Below are 22,961 nucleotides of genomic sequence, written 5' to 3' on the forward strand. Positions count from 1 at the left end.
GAAAAAGGTTCATGAATTTGAGAAAAAGGTTCATGAATTTAAAAAAAAAGAAAATGAAATAGTAAGAGAAAAGAAAAACCTTGCAAACAAAACCAAAAAAGAGAAAACCAGATAGGGAAGGTGTTGCGTTTTGGGGGGGGGGGGGGGGGGGGGTGTTACATTTGACGCACAACATTGTCGTTTCAAAAGTTGGCCATCTCAGCTTACCATTGAGTGGGCACATTTTTATAACTTTAATAACAACTCTATGAAATGGTCCTCGGCGAGAGATGCTGCTGTATTGTACGTGTCATACAAGTGAAAAAGGTTCTGACTCACCAAGAGATGGTGGCACATTGTCTGGTGACGTATGCACGTAATGATGTTTGTCCCTCCTTATTCTTTGACATCATTTAGTGACCACAAGGAATATAAAGGAAAACAAACATGATGCGTAGCTAAGAAAATCAAAGTAAAAAAAAACATGATGAGCTACACTCACCAAAGGAATATAAAGAAAAACAAACATGATGCGTAGCTAAGAAAATCAAAGTGAAAAAAAACATGATTAGCTACACTCTCCCCTCTTTCTTTAAACTTCTCACAGTACATTATGATATGTGCACATTGATGCACAATGTCTTGCAATTTACAAATTTAACCATGGCTCTTGTCAAGGAGGTCTTCCATGTCTAGGGAGACGAGGGGGAAGCAGGATGTACACCTCCATCATCGGTGCCTCTCGCCCCTTCCTCCGACCTCCTGACCAAGGCCAACCGACAACCTAGATCCCACTATGACGAGCTCCTCATAGTTGTCCCATCTTCCTCCTTGTCAGCTATGATTGTTCACTAATGCTCACCTCACTCAAACGTAGTGTTGTTTTAAATGCGACCATGTGTAGATTACAAAATTGTATCAAACGAATAATGGTCCAAAAAACCTTTACTAGATCCATTTACCACTTTGCAAATAAAGCTCCATTATGTTATCTGAAAAGGCTTTGTCAAGAACATTTATTGACGACATCGATATTATATTTATGCTTGACGTTGTTGATTTCATAGCTTAGGATCATCATCTTAAATTCTTCTAACTTGCAATAGAGAACATTGGGGTTGACTAACCCAATCAGGCATGCAATGCTGACACTTATTAGCCAAAAAACTTGCAAACGATCCACAACAAGACTGCAAATACTATTGGGTCTGAAATCTCTATAATATATGTTATCATAGTTTCACTCTCTTCCTCTCAGCTATCTTGCCAATAATCTCTATGAGGTGGCAATGAATGACGGTGCATCAAGAGCTAAAGTGCTAATTCAAAACATATTCTTTGCAATTTCTCACATGAAGCATGTGATAGCAGATAAAATAACTAATTGGGTTGCAACTTATATTTCACTCCAAATAAAAGAGCCAACTAACTATAAAAGAATCATGTTTAGTAGTCCTCTTCTTGCATCCATCCATAAAGTATTCTGCTCAAATTAAATTAAATTATTTGTATGGAGGAATATACATTAGATGAAGCATTCACCAAAGTCAAATGAGCGTTTTCATGCAAATCATATCACAATAAACTTCTGTGTTTTACCGGTAATTCTGGATTGAGTAAAAACATGAGCTTACTCAACCAAATGGTTGCCACTACTTTTTGACACTAATCATTATGCAAACAATATAACATGCAAATATGACAGTAGAAAATAATTCAAAACCTCAAGCAAATCTACGCCACTCTCTTGGTCCCAACTCCACTTTACAGACTTCCGATGAACATAATAGAACAAACTTGGAGAAGAAAGAAGGATGTACTTACTTAATTTGATGTAGTAGCTTCTACAGATAATTACTCCCTCCGTTCCGAAATATAAGTCTTTTTAGACATTTCGAAGACATATTTTAGAGTGTAGATTCATTCATTTTGCTCCGTATGTAGTCACGTATTGAAATCTCTAGAAAGACTTATATTTTGGAACGGAGGGAGTAGATGATAAGGGAAACGAAGGACAAAATGCAAGAACAAAACTTAGGTAAGGTGCAAGTAACAGATTGGGTTCAATTACTTCTAACTTCAAATACAGTCCAGTTTTTATAGGTACAGTGGACATTAGTACATCACCTAGCGATTGTGTCCTTTGGTGCAACACATAGGCGGACAACCGCGAACTCCAATGTGCATCACCGGACTTGATGTCGGGGAATCACTGGGATGTACTCCCTCCGTTCCGAATTACTTGTCGCAGGTACGGATGTATCTAGATGTATTTTAGTTCTAGATACATCCATTTCTGCGACGAGTAATTTGGAACGGAGGGAGTACACGACAACATTAGCTTGCACATGCTTGCGCAGCACCGTTGACCAATCACCCCTGATGACGGAGGTGGGGTCCACGTGGAAGATGTACGCTACGACGACAAGGACGGGTGTGAGCGCGACCATGCATGGGATCAAAGAGGTTGATAAGACATGGGCAAGGAGCAGACGGTGGCGCACCGGTGGGCAGAGGCACAAACCTACTTGTGACGACGACGCCAGGGTCAGAGGTGAGTTGTACATGAAGTTGAGGTTGCTGTCGCCGAGCCTCCCTGAAAGTGAGCGCGTCGTGGCAGGGAGAGCCAGATGGCCCAGATGTAGCCTCATCGAGCGGGCGGAAGCACTGCGCCTCCTTCACAGTAGCCATGCGCATTCCTGGAGGGGGATACAGTGGCTTTAGCGGGGGTACGAGGTGTGTTGGTTGCCATACGCATCGCTAAAGCATTTTAGGTCGGTACGGTGGCAGTTGCTGGTAATGTTTGTTTCCAAGGAAAGGACAACACTGATAGGAGGAGGGGTGACCAACGAACGTATAAACATCAAACCTACCATCACAACCGCAAACCCCCTTTAACAGTAAAGATAAGTCTATTTGAAGCCGATAAATAACTCCTGGAGTGAAATTTAGTCTGGTTTATGCGAGTGTACATGCAACGACATTTAAATCGCCCCCTTAAGCATTTTTTTAGTTGATGTGGTAAATGGGTTAGATGGTTTTGACCAAAATAGATGCTGTCCTCCAGCTGCCACAACCGCCTCTGACTCCCATTCTCTCTCTCTCTCTCCACCAGTAGAAAACAGGGCTTTGGTCCAGGCCTGACCAGCCCATTAGTCCCGGTTCAGTCATGAACCGGGACCCATGGGGGCATAGGTCCCGGTTCGTGCGCCCAGGGGGTCGGCCGGGCCTCGTGGGGCATTGGTCCCGGTTCATCTGTCCCCTTTGGTCCCGGTTCCAGCCACGAACCGGGACCAATGGTTGTGGGCCAGGAGCGAGGCCCATTGGTCCCGGTTCATGTCTGGAACCGGGACCAAAGGGGGGCCTTTAGTCCCGGTTCCAGCCACGAACCGGGACCAATGAGGTGCCTATATATACCCCCTCGCCCGCGAGCAGAGCATTCCACTGCTCTGTTTTTTCTGGCCAGCGAGGGAGAGCTTTGTGGTGCTCTAGCTCACCTCCTATGCACATGAGGTGTTCGATGAAATGCCCGAGCCACACTACTTAAGCTTTCTCCTCTCCAAGCTCGACCTCCAAACTCCATTTTCCTCAAGATTTGTCTAGGTTTAGCGGTCCGTCACGTCCCGTCCCCGTCTTCACCGCCGTCGATCGCCCGCGCCGATCTCGTCGCCGGCACACCACCGTGGTGAGCCTCTTGTTCTTATCTTCTTTCTAAAAGAAAAAAATTCTTACTTGTAAGATTGGTCACTTATCTATTCATCATGTTCTGTAATGGTTTTTGACACACTTAATTATATATAATGCACGCAGATGAACCGGCAATGTATGTATGGTAACAGACGCACCTCCGAGTACATTGAGGGCCTGCATAATTTTCTCGCAGTGGCTGAGGCAAACAAGCAGAATGGTTTTATGTGTTGTCCATGCCCTAGCTGTGGGAATACGAGGTCTTACTCTGACTCAAAAACCCTTCACACCCACCTGCTTTATAAGGGTTTCATGCCACACTATAATGTTTGGACCAAGCACGAAGAAAGAGGGGTTATGATGGAAGACAACGAAGAAGAAGAGGATGATGACAACTATGTTCCCCCTAAATACGGTGATGCTGCAATGGGGGAAGCTGAAGATCAAGAGCAACCAGACGATGTGCCCGATGATGATTTCCGCCGGGTCATTGTTGATGCAAAGAGACAGTGCGAAAGTGAAAAGGAGAAGCTGAAGTTCGATCGCATGTTAGAGGATCACAAAAAAGGGTTGTACCCCAATTGTGAAGATGGCAACACAAAGCTCGGTACCGTACTGGAATTGCTGTAGTGGAAGGCAGAGAATGGTGTGCCTGACAAAGGATTTGAGAAGCTACTGAAAATATTGAAGAAGAAGCTTCCAAAGGATAACGAATTGCCCGACAGTACGTACGCAACAAAGAAGGTTGTATGCCCTCTAGGATTGGAGGTGCAGAAGATACATGCATGCCCTAATGACTGCATCCTCTACCGCGGTGCGTACGAGGATTTGAACGCATGCCCGGTATGCGGTGCATTGCGGTATAAGATCAGACGAGATGACCCTAGTGATGTTGACGGCGAGCGCCCCAGGAAGAGGGTTCCTGCCAAGGTGATGTGGTATGCTCCTATAATACCACGGTTGAAATGTCTGTTCAGAAACAAAGAGCATGCCAAGTTGATGCGATGGCACAGAGAGGACCGTAAGAAAGACGGGAAGTTGAGAGCACCCGCTGATGGGTCGCAGTGGAGAAAAATCAAGAGAAAATACTGGGAGGAGTTTGCAGGTGACACAAGAAACGTATGGTTTGGTTTAAGCGTGGATGGCATTAATCCTTTTGGGGAGCAGAGCAGCAATCACAGCACCTGGCCCATGACTCTATGTATCTATAACCTTCCTCCTTGGTTGTGCATGAAGCGGAAGTTCATTATGATGCCAGTTCTCATCCAAGGCCCTACGCAACTCGGCAACGACATTGATGTGTACCTAAGGCCATTAGTTGAAGAACTTTTATAGCTGTGGAATGGAAACGATGTACGTGTGTGGGATGAGCACAAACAGGAGGAATTTGACCTGCATGCGTTGCTATTTGTAACCATCAATGATTGGCCTGCTCTCAGTAACCTTTCAGGACAGACAAACAAGGGATACCACGCATGCACACACTGTTTAGCTGACACCGAAAGTATATACCTGGACAAATGCAGGAAGAACATGTACCTGGGGCATCGTCTATTTCTTCCGGCCAACCATCAATGTCGAAAGAAAGGCAAGCATTTCAAAGGCGGGGCAGATCACCAGAAGAAGCCCGCCATCTGTACCGGTGATCACATACTAGCTATGGTCAATGATTTACAAGTAATCTTTGGAAAGGGTCCCGGCGGACTATCTGTTCTGAATGATGCTGAGGGACGCGCACCCATGTGGAAGAATAAATCTATATTTTGGGACCTACCCTACTGGAAAGACCTAGAGGTCCGCTCTTCAATCGACGTGATGCACGTGACGAAGAACCTTTGCATGAACCTGCTAGGCTTCTTGGGCGTGTATGGGAAGACAAAAGATACACCGGAGGCACGGGAGGATCTGCAACATTTGCATGAAAAAGACGGCATGCCTCCAAAGCAGTATGAAGGTCCTGCCAGCTACGCTCTTATCAAAGAAGAGAAGGAAATCTTCTTTGAATGCCTACTCAGTATGAAGGTCCCGTCTGGCTTCTCGTCGAATATAAAGGGAATAATAAATATGGCAGAGAAAAAGTTCGAGAACCTAAAGTCTCATGACTGCCATGTGATTATGATGCAACTGCTTCCGGTTGCATTGAGGGGGCTTCTACCGGAAAACGTTCGATTAGCCATTGTGAAGTTATGTGCATTCCTCAATGCAATCTCTCAGAAGGTGATCGATCCAGCAATCCTACCAAGGTTAAGGAGTGATGTGGCCCAATGTCTTGTCAGTTTTGAGCTGGTGTTCCCACCATCCTTCTTCAATATCATGACGCACGCCCTAGTTCATCTAGTCGACAAGATTGTCATTCTGGGCCCTGTATTTCTACACAATATGTTCCCCTTTGAGAGGTTCATGGGAGTCCTAAAGAAATATGTCCATAACCGCGCTAGGCCAGAAGGAAGCATCTACATGGGCCATCAAACAGAGGATGTCACTGGGTTTTGTGTTGACTTCATTCCTGACCTTAAGAAGATTGGTCTCCCTCAATCGCGGTATGAGGGGAGATTGACTGGAAAAGGCATGCTAGGAGGGGACTCAATAATATGTAGGGACGGGCATTCTTGGTCTCCAGCATACTACACAGTTCTACAGAACTCTACCATGGTGACCGCGTATGTCGATGAACACAAGAACATTCTGCGCTTCAAACACCCAGAGCAGTGTGACGACTGTATTACATGTGAACACATCAGGACTTTCGGCAGTTGGTTGGAAACACGTCTCAGAGGTGACAACACTGTTTCTGATGAGCTGTACTCATTGGTCAAGGGACCATCTTCGACTGTATTGACTTACAAAGAATACGAGATAAATGGGAATACATTTTACACGATCGCCCAAGATCAAAAGAGCACCAACCAAAACAGTGGTGTCCGCTTTGATGCAACAACCAAGAGGGGAAAGGACACATATTATGGTTACATAGTGGACATATGGGAACTTGATTACGGACATGATTTTAAGGTTCCTTTGTTTCAGTGCAAATGGGTCAATCTGTCAGGAGGCAGGGTACAGGTAGACCCATAGTACGGAATGACAACAGTGGATCTGAACAATCTTGGGTACACAGACAAACCATTCGTCCTAGCCAATGATGTGGCACAGGTTTTCTATGTGAAGGACATGTCTACCAAACCGAGAAAAAGAAAAGATAAGGAAGCGAATACATCATATGATGAGTCAAAGCGCCACATAGTTCTTTCAGGAAAAAGAGACATCGTGGGATTGGAGGGCAAGACAGACATGTCTGAAGATTATGAAAAGTTTCATGAAATTCCTCCCTTCAAAGTCAAGGCTGACCCAAGCACCCTGTTAAACGATGAAGATTGTCCATGGTTACAGCGCAATAAGCAAAGGACACAAGCGAAGAAAAAGTGAAGACTTTCTCTCCACAACTATTATGATGATGCCTTTGATCTAGAATATCACTGCAGTTACATGTGAAGAAATGAAATGCCTTTTGTAACAGATGAGTTTCCGTATAAAACCCAGGTACTTCGAAAGAGATTGTCCGTTTTGTACACGAAGTGCATCTAGTTTTTGTCGTAACCCTCTCAACTTTTTAGCACATGCTATGTGGGTGAAATGATGATACCATGCCAACTTTCAACCTTTCAGAGTTCATTTGTAGTGTTTTTCAATTTCAGGGTCATATAGCTCAAAAAACTCAGTAAATGCATGAAAAATAACAAATGAAGTCAGAAAGGGTTGAAAATTGATGATGTGGCTTTGAATGATGCATTTTAAACACACAAAAAGTCTGAAGTTCAAATAAGTTCAAAAAAATGAAATCCCTTTGTAACAGATGAGTTTTCGTCCGAAACCCTGATACTTCGAAAGAGATTGTCCATTTTGTACACGAAGTGCATCCAGTTTTTGCCGTAACCCTCTCAACTTTTTAGCACATGCTATGTGGGTGAAATGATGATACCATGCCAACATTCAACCTCTTCAGAGTTCATTTGAAGTGCTTTTCAATTTCAGGGTCATTTAGCTCAAAGAATGAACTAATATAAAAAGAATGAACTAGAAAACTTTTATGAAACTCTAATAGAAAAAATAATGGACTAGAAAACTTTAATGAAACTCTAATAGCAAAAAGAATGAACTATAAAACTTTAATGAAACTCTAATAGCAAAAGGAATCAACTAAAAAGCTTTTATAAACCTCTAGTATTATTGAAACTAAAATTTGTTGGGGAACGTAGTAATTTCAAAAAAAATCCTACGCACACGCAAGATCATGGTGATGCATAGCAACGAGAGGGGAGAGTGTTGTCCAAGTACCCTCGTAGACCGACAGCGGAAGCGTTATCACAACGCGGTTGATGTAGTCGTACGTCTTCACGATCCGACCGATCAAGTACCGAACGTACGGCACCTTCGAGTTCTACACACGTTCAACTCGATGACGTCCCTCGAGCTCTGATCCAGCCGAGTGTTGAGGGAGAGTTTCGTTAGCACGACGGCGTGGTGACGATGATGATGTACCACCGACGCAGGGCTTCGCCTAAGCTCCGCAACGGTATTATCGAGGTGTAATATGGTGGAGGGGGGCACCGCACACGGCTAAGAGATCTCAAGGATCAATTGTTGTGTCCATGGGGTGCCCCCTGCCCCTGTATATAAAGGAGCAAGGGAGGAGGAGGCCGGCCCTAGGAGGGGGCGCACCAAGTGTGGAGTCCTACTAGGACTCCCTAGTCCTAGTAGGATTCCACCTCCCATATGGAATAGGAAAAGAGGAAGGGAAAAAGAGAAGGAAGGAAGGGGGCGCCCCCCTTCCCTAGTCCAATTCGGACCAGACCAAGGGGAGGGGTGCGGCCACCCTTGAGGCCCTTTTCCTTCTTTCCCGTATGGCCCAATAAGGCCCAATACGTATTCCCGTAACTCTCCGGTACTCCGAAAAATACCCGAATCACTCGGAACCTTTCCGAAGTCCGAATATAGTCGTCCAATATATCGATCTTTACGTCTCGACCATTTCGAGACTCCTCGTCATATCCCCGATCTCATCCGGGACTCCGAACTCCTTCGGTACATCAAAACTCAATAAAACTGTCATCGTAACGTTAAGCGTGCGGACCCTACAGGTTCGAGAACTATGTAGACATGACCGAGACACGTCTCCGGTCAATAACCAATAGCGGGACCTGGATGCCCATATTGGCTCCCACATATTCTACGAAGATCTTTATCGGTCAGACCGCATAACAACATACGTTGTTCCCTTTGTCATCGGTATGTTACTTGCCCGAGATTCGATCGTCGGTATCTCGATACCTAGTTCAATCTCGTTACCGGCAAGTCTCTTTACTCGTTCCGTAATACATCATCCCGCAACTAGCTCATTAGTCACAGTGCTTGCAAGGCTTATAGTGATGTGCATTACCGAGTGGGCCCAGAGATACCTCTCCGACAATTGGAGTGACAAATCCTAATCTCGAAATACGCCAACCCAACAAGTACCTTTGGAGACACCTATAGAGCACCTTTATAATCACCCATTTACGTTGTGACGTTTGGTAGCACACAAAGTGTTCCTCCGGTAAACGGGAGTTGCATAATCTCATAGTCATAGGAACATGTATAAGTCATGAAGAAAGCAATAGCAACATACTAAACGATCGGGTGCTAAGCTAACGGAATTGGTCAAGTCAATCACGTCATTCTCCTAATGAGGTGATCTCGTTAATCAAATGACAACTCATGTCTATGGCTAGGAAACATAACCATCTTTGATTAACGAGCTAGTCAAGTAGAGGCATACTAGTGACACTCTGTTTGTCTATGTATTCACACATGTATTATGTTTCCGGTTAATACAATTCTAGCATGAATAATAAACATTTATCATGATATAAGGAAATAAATAATAACTTTATTATTGCCTCTAGGGCATATTTCCTTCAGTCTCCCACTTGCACTAGAGTCAATAATCTAGTTCACATCGCCATGTGATTTAACATCAACAATTCACATCACCATGTGATTAACACCCATAGTTCACATATCTATGTGACCAACACTCAAAGGGTTTACTAGAGTCAATAATCTAGTTCACATCGCTATGTGCTTAACACCCAAAGAGTACTAAGGTGTGATCATGTTTTGATTGTGAGATAATTTTAGTCAACGGGTCTGTCACATTCAGATCCGTAAGTATTTTGCAAATTTCTATGTCTACAATGCTCTGCATGGAGCTACTCTAGCTAATTGCTCCCACTTTCAATATGTATCTAGACCGAGACTTAGAGTCATCGAGATTTAGTGTCAAAACTTGCATCGACGTAACCTTTTACGACGAGCCTTTTGTCACTTCCATAATCGAGAAACATATCCTTATTCCAGTAAAGATAATTTTGACCGCTGTCCAGTGATCTACTCCTAGATCACTATTGTACTCCCTTGCCAAAATCAGTGTAGGGTATACAATAGATCTGGTACACAACATGGCATACTTTATAGAACCTATGCCCGAGGCATAGGGAATGACTTTCATTCTTTTTCTATCTTCTGCCGTGGTCGGGCTTTGAGTCTTACTCAATTTCACACCATGTAACACATGCAAGAAACTCTTTCTTTGACTGTTCCATTTTGAACCATTTCAAAATCTTGTTAAGGTATGTACTCATTGAAAAAACTTATCAAGCGTCTTGATCTATCTCTATAGATCTTAATGCTCAATATGTAAGCAGCTTCACCGAGGTCTATCTTTGAAAAACTCCTTTCAAACACTCCTTTATGCTTTGCAGAATAATTCTACATTATTTCCGATCAACAATATGTCATTCACATATACTTTATCAGAAATGTTGTAGTGCTCCCACTCACTTTCTTGTAAATACAGGCTTCACCGCAAGTCTGTATACAACTATATGCTTTGATCAACTTATCAAAGTGTATATTCCAACTCCGAGATGCTTGCACCAGTCCATAGATGGATCGCTGGAGCTTGCATATTTTGTTAGCACCTTTAGGATTGACAAAACCTCCTGGTTGCATCATATACAACTCTTCTTTAATAAATCCATTAAGGAATGCAGTTTTGTTTATCCTTTTGCCATATTTCATAAAATGCGGCAATTGCTAACATGATTCAGACAGACTTAAGCATAGATACGAGTGAGAAACTCTCATCGTAGTCAACATCTTGAACTTGTCGAAAACCTTTTTGCGACAATTCTAGCTTTGTAGATAGTGATACTACTATCAGCGTCCGTCTTCCTCTTGACGATCCATTTATTCTCAATTGCTTGCCGATCATCGGGCAAGTCAACCAAAGTCCATACTTTGTTCTCATACATGGATCTCATCTCAGATTTCATGGTCTCAAGCCATTTTGCGGAATCTGGGCTCACCATCGCTTCTTCATAGTTCGTAGGTTTGTCATGGTCTAGTAACATAACCTCCAGAACAGGATTACCGTACCACTCTGGTGCGTATCTTACTCTGGTTTACCTACGAGGTTTGGTATAACTTGATCTGAAGTTACATGATCATCATCATTAACTTCCTCACTAATTGGTGTAGAAGTCACAGGAACAAATTTCTGTGATGAACTACTTTCCAATAAGGGAGCAGGTACAGTTACCTCATCAAGTTCTACTTTCCTCCCACTCACTTCTTTCGAGAGAAACTCCTTCTCTAGAAAGGATCCATACTTAGCAACAAATGTCTTGCCTTCGGATCTGTGATAGAAGGTGTACCCAACTGTCTCCTTTGGGTATCCTATGAAGACACATTTCTACGATTTGGGTTTGAGCTTATCAGGATGAAACCTTTTTTCACATGAGCATTGCAACCCCAAAATTTTAAGAAACGACAACTTTGGTTTCTTGCCAAACCACAGTTCATAAGGCGTCGTCTCAACGGATTTTGATGGTGCCCTATTTAACGTGAATGCAGCTGTCTCTAATGCATAACCCCCAAAACGATTAGTGGTAAATTGGTAAGAGACATCATAGATTGCACTATATCCAATAAAGTACGGTTACGATGTTCGGACACACCATTATGCTGTGGTGTTCCAGGTGGCGTGAGTAGTGAAACTATTTCACATTGTTTTAACTGAAGGCCAAACTCGTAACTAAAATACTCTTCTCCACGATCAAATCGTAGAAACTTTATTTTCTTGTTACGATGATTTTCTACTTCACTCTGAAATTATATCAACTTTTCAAATGTTTCAGACTTCTGTTTCATTAAGAAGATATACCCATATTTGCTCAAATCATCTGTGAAGGTCAGAAAATAATGATACCTGCTACGAGCCTCAATATTCATCGGACCACATACATCTGTATGTATGATTTCCAACAAATCTGTTGCTCTCTCCATAGTTCCGGAGAACGGCGTTTTAGTCATCTTGCCCATGAGGCACGGATCGCAAGCATCAAGTGATTCCAAAAATCCCATCAGTATGGAGTTTCTTCATGCGCTTTACACCAATATGACCTAAACGGCAGTACCACAAATAAGTTGCACTATCATTATTAACTTTGCATCTTTTGGCTTCAATATTATGAATATGTGTATCACTACGATCGAGATCCAACAAACCATTTTTCGTTGGTGTGTATGACCATAAAGGTTTTATTCATGTAAACAGAACAACAATTGTTCTCTAACTTAAATGAATAACCGTATTGCAATAAACATGATCAAATCATATTCATGCTCAACGCAAACACCAAATAACACTTATTTAGTTTCAACACTAATCCCGAAAGTACAGGGAGTGTGCGATGATGATCATATCAATCTTGGAACTACTTCCAACACACATCGTCACCTCGCCTTTTACTAGTCTCTGTTTATTCTGCAACTCCCGTTTTCGAGTTACTACTCTTTAGCAACTGAACCAGTATCAATTACCGAGGGGTTGCTATAAACACTAGTAAAGTACACATCAATAATGTGTATATCAAATATACCTTTGTTCACTTTTACTAGTCTCTGTTTATTCTGCAACTCTCGTTTCGAGTTACTACTCTTAGCAACTGAACCAGTATCAATTACCGAGGGGTTGCTATAAACACTAGTAAAGTACACATCAATAATCTGTATATCAAATATACCTTTGTTCACTTTGCCATCCTTCTTATCCACCAAATAGTTGGGGTAGTTCCGCTTCCAGTGACCAGTCCCTTTGCAGTAGAAGCACTTAGTCTCAGGCTTAGGTACAGACTTGGGCTTCTTCACTTGAGTAGCAACTTGCTTGCCGTTCTTTTTGAAGTTCCCTTTCTTCCCTTTGCCCTTTTCTTGAAACTAGTGGTCTCGTCAACCATCAACACTTGAAGTGGTCTCGTCAACCATCAACACTTGATGTTTTTCTTGATTTCTACCTTCGTCGATTTCAGCATCACGAAGAGCTCGGGAATTACTTTCGTCATCCCTTGCATACTATAGTTCATCACGAAGTTCTACTAACTTGGTGATGGTGACTAGAGAATTCTATCAATCACTATTTTATCTGGAAGATTAACTCCCACTTGATTCAAGCGATTGTAGTACCCAGACAATCTGAGCAGATGCTCACTAGTGGAGCGATTCTCCTCCATCTTTTAGCTATAGAACTTGTTGGAGATTTCATATCTCACAACTCGGGTATTTGCTTGAAATATTAACTTCAACTCCTGGAACATCTCATATGGTCCATGACGTTCAAAACGCCTTTGAAGTCCCGATTCTAAGCCGTTAAGCATGGTGCACTAAACTATCAAGTAGTCATCATATTGAGCTAGCCAAACGTTCATAACGTCTGCATCTGCTCCTGCAATAGGTCTGTCACCTAGCGGTGCATCAAGGACATAATTTTTCTGTGCAGCAATGAGTATAATCCTCAGATCACGGATCCAATCCGCATCTTTGCTACTAACATCTTTCAACATAATTTTTCTCTAGGAACATATCAAAAATATACACAGGGAAGCAACAACGCGAGCTATTGATCTACAACATAATTTGCAAAATACTATCAGGACTAAGTTCATGATAAATTTAAGTTCAATTAATCATATTACTTAAGAACTCCCACTTAGATAGACATCCCTCTAATCCTCTAAGTGATCACGTGATCCATATCAACTAAACCATGTCCGATCATCACGTGAGATGGAGTAGTTTCAATGGTGAACATCACTATGTTGATCATATCTACTATATGATTCACGCTCGACCTTTCGGTCTCCGTGTTCCGAGGCCATATCTGTTATATGCTAGGCTCGTCAAGTTTAACCTGAGTATTCTGCGTGTGCAACTGTTTTGCACCCGTTGTATTTGAACGTAGAGCCTATCACACCCGATCATCACGTGGTGTCTCAGCACGAAGAACTTTTGCAACGGTGCATACTCAGGGAGAAAACTTATACTTTGATAATTTAGTGAGAGATCATCTTATAATGCTACCGTCAATCAAAGCAAGATAAGATGCATAAAGGATTAACATCACATGCAATCAATATAAGTGATATGATATGGCCATCATCATCTTGTGCTTGTGATCTCCATCTCCGTAGCACCGTGCTTGTGATCTCCATCTCCGAAGCACCGTGCTTGTGATCTCCATCTCCGAAGCACTGTCATGATCACCATCGTCACCGGCGCGACACCTTGATCTTCATCGTACCATCGTTGTCGTCTCGCCAACTTATTGCTTTTACGACTATCGCTACCGCTTAGTGATAAAGTAAAACTATTACATGGCGATTGCATCTCATACAATAAAGCGACAACCATATGGCTCCTGCCAGTTGCCGATAACTCGGTTACAAAACATGATCATCTCATACAACACATTATATCACATCATGTCTTGACCATATCACATCACAACATGCCCTGCAAAAACAAGTTAGACGTCCTCTACTTTGTTGTTGCATATTTTACGTGGCTGCTACGGGCTTAGCAAGAACCGTTCTTACCTACGCATCAAAACCACAACGATAGTTTGTCAAGTTGGTGCTGTTTTAACCTTCGCAAGGATCGGGCATAGCCACACTCGGTTCAACTAAAGTGAGAGAGACAGACACCCGCCGGTCACCTTTAAGCAACGAGTGCTCGCAACGGTGAAACCAGTCTCGCGTAAGCGTACGCGTAATGTGGGTCCGGGCCGCTTCATCTCACAATACCGCTGAACCAAAGTATGACATGCTGGTAAGCAGTATGACTTATATCGCCCACAACTCACTTGTGTTCTACTCGTGCATAGCATCAACGCATAAAACCAGGCTCTGATACCACTGTTGGGGAACGTAGTAATTTCAAAAAAATTCCTACGCACACGCAAGATCATGGTGATGCATAGCAACGAGAGGGGAGAGTGTTGTCCACGTACCCTCGTAGACTGACAGCGGAAGCGTTATCACAACGCGGTTGATGTAGTCGTACGTCTTCACGATCCGACCGATCAAGTACCGAACGTACGGCATCTCCGAGTTCTACACACGTTCAGCTCGATGACGTCCCTCGAGCTCCGATCCAGCCGAGTGTTGAGGGAGAGTTTCGTCAGCACGACGGCGTGGTGACGATGATGATGTACCACCGACGCAGGGCTTCGCCTAAGCTCCGCAACGGTATTATCGAGGTGTAATATGGTGGAGGGGGGCACCGCACACGGTTAAGAGATCTCAAGGATCAATTGTTGTGTCCATGGGGTGCCCCTGCCCCCGTATATAAAGGAACAAGGGAGGAGGAGGCCGGCCCTAGGAGGGGGCGCACCAAGTGTGGAGTCCTACTAGGACTCCCTAGTCCTAGTAGGATTCCACCTCCCATATGGAATAGGAAAAGAGGAAGGAAAAAAGAGAAGGAAGGAATGGGGCGCCCCCCTTCCCTAGACCAATTCGGACCAGACCAAGGGGAGGGGTGCGGCCACCCTTGAGGCCCTTTTCCTTCTTTCCCGTATGGCCCAATAAGGCCCAATACGTATTCCCGTAACTCTCCGGTACTCCGAAAAATACCCGAATCACTCGGAACCTTTCCGAAGTCCGAATATAGTCGTCCAATATATCGATCTTTACGTCTCGACCATTTCGAGACTCCTCGTCATATCCCCGATCTCATCCGGGACTCCGAACTCCTTCGGTACATCAAAACTCAATAGAACTGTCAACGTAACGTTAAGCGTGCGGACCCTACGGGTTCGAGAACTATGTAGACATGACCGAGACACGTCTCCGGTCAATAACCAATAGCGGGACCTGGATGCCCATATTGGCTCCCACATATTCTACGAAGATCTTTATCGGTCAGACCGCATAACAACATACGTTGTTCCCTTTGTCATCGGTATGTTACTTGCCCGAGATTCGATCGTCGGTATCTCGATACCTAGTTCAATCTCGTTACCGGCAAGTCTCTTTACTCGTTCCGTAATACATCATCCCGCAACTAGCTCATTAGTCACAGTGCTTGCAAGGCTTATAGTGATGTGCATTACCGAGTGGGCCCAGAGATACCTCTCCGACAATTGGAGTGACAAATCCTAATCTCGAAATACGCCAACCCAACAAGTACCTTTGGAGACACCTGTAGAGCACCTTTATAATCACCCATTTACGTTGTGACGTTTGGTAGCACACAAAGTGTTCCTCCGGTAAACGGGAGTTGCATAATCTCATAGTCATAGGAACATGTATAAGTCATGAAGAAAGCAATAACAACATACTAAACGATCGGGTGCTAAGCTAACGGAATGGGTCAAGTCAATCACGTCATTCTCCTAATGAGGTGATCTCGTTAATCAAATGACAACTCATGTCTATGGCTAGGAAACATAACCATCTTTGATTAACGAGCTAGTCAAGTAGAGGCATACTAGTGACACTCTGTTTGTCTATGTATTCACACATGTATCAAGTTTCCGGTTAATACAATTCTAGCATGAATAATAAACATTTATCATGATAGAAGGAAATAAATAATAACTTTATTATTGCCTCTAGGGCATATTTCCTTCAGGTAGCAGCAACCGGGACGAAAGGGGAGCATTGGTACCGATTCGTGGCACCAACCGGGACCAAAGGTCTCTGTTTCCCGTGGTCCCGGTTGGTGGCACCAACCGGGACTAAAGGAGTGCATTGGTCCCGGTTGGTGCTACGAATCGGGACCAATGCTTTGTCTATATAAGCAGCACTTGTAAAAATTTCGTTTCAATTCTTTGATCCCTCCGAGGACGCCGCCAGGCTGCCCCTCTACCCCACCGTCACCGTCGTCGCCCCTGCCTCCGACACCGTCGCCGCGCCCCTGCCAACGACGCCGTCGCCGCGCCCCTGCCCCGAGCTCTCGTCGCCGCGCGCGCCCTTGCCCGACGCCGTCGCCACGCCGCCCCTGCCCGGCCCGAGCCCTCGCCGACACGCCCGACGCCGTCACCGGCCCCGCGCTGTCACCGCCCACTCGCCGTCACCGCCCCGGTCCGCGCCGCGCCGCGCTACGGTCCGACCGGCCTCCTTGTCTGACCCTACTTGTTCATATATGCATTTTTTCATAAGATTTTGTTAGATGATGTTGATGATAGATATGATGATGTTGATGATAGATGATGTATGCTTTTTTTGTTCATATGATGATTTTTTTCATATATGTATTAAATGTTTTTGTTCATATGATGATTTTTTCCATATATATATGCTTTTTTTGTTCATATGATAGATGATAGTTGATTTAGTGCATTTTAGGTTAGTTGTACTGTTAGTGCATTTTAGGTTAGTGGAGAGGAAACAGGAAAATAAGGAAAAAGAAGAAAAGAGTAACAAGGAAGAAGGAAGAAGAAGAAAAAGAAGGAGAGGAAAAAGGAAAATAAGAAGAGGAAGAAGGAGAAGAAGAAGGAGAAGAAGAGGAGAGGAAGAAGAGGAGAAATAAATAAGAAGAGGAAGAAGAAGAAAAAAAAGAGGAGAAGAAGAAGGGATAGATCTATCCCTTCTTCTTCTCCTCTCTTTTTTTCTTCTTCTTCATCTTCTTATTTTTTATCGGGTATGTCGTTGTCGATATACCCCCTCCCCGATAACTTCGACATGAGGGGGGGTCGATATACCCCCTCCCCGATAACATTTTTTCTAAGTTACTAAGGTAAAATGTTTCTATCGTGCATAGACCGATTTTAGACCACGGGAGCACCCCCTCGCTGGACCAACTCTCGAGGACACCCAAACCCTAGAAAAAAACATTATCGATCTCCTACCCCCTCCCGCCCCTACCCGACAAACTCTCTCGAGATTTATAAGAGATTTATCAAGAATGCCCCCATTATGGATGTGCATAATTAAGTTGATCCATATTTTTCCTTATCTCATCTACCATTCTATATGTGCACGTTCTCTTGTGTCAAAGTATTGAAGAAATCCATGGTTTCATAATTAGCCGGAAGTAACAGGTGCATGATGGTATGAAGCTCTCCAAAATTATTTTGGAACAGAGTCCTGATAGGATAATTCTCTTTTTGGTACGAAGTTCAGCAAAGGTCTTCCAAATAGCGATATTCGAAAGGCTCTTGCTGAACTTCGTGCCAAAAAGCGAATTATCCTATCAGGACTCTGTTCCAAAATAATGTTGGAGAGCTTCATACCATCATGCGCCTGTTACTTCCGGCTAATGATGAAGCCATGGTTTTCTTGAATCCTTTGACACTAGACAACGTGACATATAGAAGGGTAGATGAGATCAGGAAAAATAGGGACCATTTTCTGCACATCCAGAATGGTGCCATTTTGTTAAATGCCTTGTCGGTCCGGACGTCGGACATTCATGAGAGAGGCAGTCCGGCCCAAACCCTAGAAGCATTGCCGCGAGGCCACCCAAACCCTAGAAGCATCGAGGCCACCCCAAACCCTAGAAGCGTTGCCGTGAGGCCACCCCAAACCCTAGAAGCGTCGAGGCCACCCCAAACCCTAGAAGCGTTGCCGAGGCCACCCCAAACCCTAGAAGCGTTGTCGAGGCCACCCCAAACCGTAGAAGCGTCGAGGCCACTAATTAATATTCCTTGTTGTGATTAGCTAGCTAGGTCTATGTTTTCCACTAATATATCCATCTGCCATGTTTGTATATTAATTGCCATGTTGTAATATTTGCAGAAACTATGGATCAAAGAGACTTAGAACAAGAAGAGTTGTTGCGGGACATAATCCGCGACGGACGTGATGTCTTGTCGTTTCTCAACGACACCGATGGCCTGGAAGGAGAGGGTGAAGCAGGCTCCGGTGATCGAACAATGGAGGTGGAAGGACATGATCATGATGGCTCCGGTGACTGAATGCCGGTAGAAGAAGGAGACCGTGATGACGGCTCCGGTGACCGAACGGAGGAGGGAGCTGTTGCAATGTCCGGTGAGGTATATATATTAATTAAGCCTGTGCTGACTAGCTAATTGATGCATTAATTGTTTTGGTATGTACACATATTAACTCTTCTTTCTTCTTTTCTAGCCCTCCGGATCGAGCCAAACTTCGGTAACGAGACGAGGCCTGAAGAAAAGGTTGCGCCAGGATGAAAGGTTCACGATCACAGCAATCGCGAACGATGGCCAACCGATTGAACCCAGCCGGACCAAGGAAGCATTTTCTGCTCAGTGCGGGGTTCTTGTTAGGGACATGATCCCGATCAGCATCCACCAATGGAATAAGCCTAAGAACGAAGACCCTAAAGTTTCTTATGTCAAAGATAGATAGAAAGATGATCTTTGGACCACGCTGAAGGCAAATTTCACCCTACCGCCAAAGGAGGATCCAGATAAGCCAGTTATAGAGCCATTGGTCAAGGCTCATGCTCTTAAGAAGATGGTAGATCTATTCAGGAGGTGGAAGAATGAGTTGAAATCAACGTATGTCGACAAAGGGAAGACTCTAGAATTCACCGGCCGATTTGAGAAGATAAGAGATCACTGGCCTGCATTTGTGTCCTACAAGACATCGGAGAAGAGTAAGAAGATGTCAGAGACAAACAAGATAAATGCTGCAAAGAAGGAGTATCACCATCGCACGGGGTCAGGTGGCTACCTCAAAGCCCGGCCATTGTGGGACAAGGCTGAGAATGACCTGCTTGCTAAAGGGGTGAACCAGAGACATTCAACTGGCCAGACCGTTCAAGGACTTGGTTCTTCGGGGTTGGGGGAACCTTGGACCCTGAAACAGGGAAGTGTGTTTGGACGGATGAGCAACTTGAAATACCCGTAAAGAAGCTTCAGAAGTATATTGCCGCAGCGCAGCAAGGGACGTTCGTTCCCGACAGAGAGAACGACGAGCTCACCGAGGCCCTCGGGAATCCTGAGCACCCTGGACGAACACGAGGCACGCCAGGCTCCGTTGTGTGGAAGGTTAGGTTTCCCGGCGCAGGCTGTTACAAAACCCGGGAGAGGAAGAGGAAACTGGAGCAGAGCGAACTGCAGAAGTTGGATGCAAGGGTACTAAAAGCTAGAGGCACAAGTTGAGAGCTAGCGACCTGCCGGAGCTACCCCAGAAGCTACCCCGCCATCTCAGCAGAGAAGCAGCGTGGCTTCCACCGAGCTCGTTCAGCAGCCTGACTTCACGGCTCCTAGCTACCCCGTGGATGCTATCACGGAGGCTCAACATTGCCAGCTTATGACGCAATGGCAGAACCTCAAAGTCAAGGCGGTGTCGGCTCTGTTGCACCTCCTGAACCTGACACAACTTTTCACTGCCGTCCGATTCCACAAGGCTATGCTGTTGTGATGGTGGATGAAATAACAGAGGGATTTGAGGAGCTCGAGCTTGACCACCCTAAGGTGAAGGGTAGACTCAGCTGGGTCTTGCTCTGAAGACTCCATGTCTATGGCGGAAGGAGCACATCAAGCTTCCGAACTGGACGCCTCTGCCTCCTCCTCCGGCACGTCAGGGCACTCCGCCTCCTCCTCCTCCGGCGAGTGATCAGGGAACTCCGCCTCCTTCTCCGGCACGTGAGGGCGGCACTCCGCCTGCTCCGGTGCGTCCGAGCAGCCCGCCTCCTCCTCCGCCTCGTCAGCAACGGCGGAAGACAAAAGCCGCCGCTCTGGCTGCTCCGGCGCGTCGGAGCACTGCGCCTCCTTCTACTACTCGCCAGCAGCAACGGAAGAGAGACGCCGCCGCTCCGACGTCTAGCAGTACAGCCAGAGGCGGGAGGCAATACAGATTCGATCCATATCTCAAGCCTCTAGAGAAGTTACCATACGAGATGACCGTGGAGGAAAACGCGAAGATCGGTGAAGCCCAAGTGAAGGACTTCTTTGAAATGCGAAGAGCTATGAAACATCCACCTCCGGAGGAGAAGATAGATTCCGTGAAAGTTCAGCGCACTATCAGTGCCCTGAAGCGACCACCACCGCCTCCACCGAATGACAACCATGCCCGCTGTCTTAAAAAGACATTGCAAGAAGCGCGCCGGTCGGGAACTACTTCAAGTGACAAAAGGTTAGCAGAATGAAGAAGTGGGAAAAAAATTCCCCAGCTCGGAGAACAGGAGAACCAATCGTGCCCCCCGCTCAATGTGTCTAGCGATATCATCGCAAATCTGCCGGGGATGGTGCCCGGTGCCAATCCTGGTGATTACCTGCCCGACGATGCACATTTTGATACAAGGGAGGTGGACGAATTCAGATACCATTACGGGAAGCCTCTCGTCAAAGATGGAAGTCCTCCTCTAACAACGATGATGTGAAGATTCCATCAATGGTACATGAAAACCTGCAGCGAGTCTGGGAAGGATGCTTTGACGATGAGAATTAAAGATGACCACGACTTCATTGGACAAGATGTGTTAACTGTTGATTTTGACGAGTTTTTCCAGTTCTACAATCTAAAGGCCCTCGACAAATCACTCGTGGCTTGCTACTGTCTGTAAGTACACTTTCTGTAATCAAGTCTTTATATATAGCTCAGCTCTTTCATTGCATGTATATATAATTATCCTCACTATATTATGCAGATTGAAGATCGTCGAATGGAGAAAAGCACAAATCTATGACATTGGGTTCATTAACCCAAATGTCATACATGAATTTACGGTTAAACACAATGTCTCATAAACCGAGAACAACTTGCTAAAAATCGCTGCTCAAAAATCAAAGCAAAGATAAAATACTCTTTCCTTACAACTTCAAGTGAGTGTTACTGTCTTATGCATATTCGGTTTCCCTTATTACTCGAGGTTATAGTAATGTAACTGATGAGTTATGCATGCGTGCGCAGGTTCCACTTTATTCTCCTAGAGATTAAGCTTGAGCGGGGAGAAGTAACCGTCTTAGACTCCAGACGAAAAGATCCCAATGAGTATGCAAACATGACTCGAATGCTCGAGAAGTAAGTTCAATCGATCATTATCGCACCATATCAGCAACTTTGTTCATTTCCTGATATCAAGTAATTATTTTCTTTGTCTGGCAGAGTTTGGAAAGAGTTTACCACAATTTCTCCGGGACTACGACCGAGTTGCGATTTAAACACCCGAAAGTAAGTACTACTACCTAGTTCCGCGCATCTCCCATTGATTCTAGCTAGTTTCATCAATACCATTTAGCCTTCTTGCTTATCAGTTTGATTGACCTCTATTTCTCATAAAGTGCTTGTGGCAGGAATCCGGAAATGATTTCTGTGGATACTACGTTTGCGAGTTCATCTACAACGCGACGGCCTCTAATAAGCGGGGGTACTCTGAAAAACAATATGAAGTGCGTAAGCAAAAATATTCACAATTTTATTTTATTATCATCATTTGTGTTGATCAGTTTCATTCATACACATGTATTGACCCTCTTCTTCAATTTAGCTCTGCCAGATGCGGGATGAACTCCTACCACATGATCGCATAAAAGCACTCAAGAGGAATTGGCGGGATTCTTTCTTAACCACGTCATCAATAAAACCGGAGAATACCATGTGGAACTTGACTTCAGATGTTAGGGATTGTAAGGGATCTTATATTGTATATATGTAGCTAGTAGCATCGGATAGATATACAAAAACTTGTTGTTCGACCAATCTCTCGGAGAAGGAGGAGGTCGATCACTTCTCTCTGTATATGTTCATGACAATCTTGTATATTTAATGGTTTCCTTCATTTGCTTACTAGCTAGCGTGTCGCGAGTTCTCTCTATACGTATAGTACGTAGCATCGACCAAGCATGGAGATAAGAAAGGTCACTTCTCTCTATTAGCTAGCTAACACAATATATAAAACCCCTAAATTAACCCTCCACCCCCCCTTCAAAAAAAAACAAAAATCCCAGCTCCTGAGCTGCTGACGCGTGGATGCTTTCGGGTCTGGTT

Source organism: Triticum aestivum, chromosome 2D, assembly GCF_018294505.1.
Source record: "Triticum aestivum cultivar Chinese Spring chromosome 2D, IWGSC CS RefSeq v2.1, whole genome shotgun sequence".
Taxonomy (NCBI): Eukaryota; Viridiplantae; Streptophyta; class Magnoliopsida; order Poales; family Poaceae; genus Triticum; species Triticum aestivum.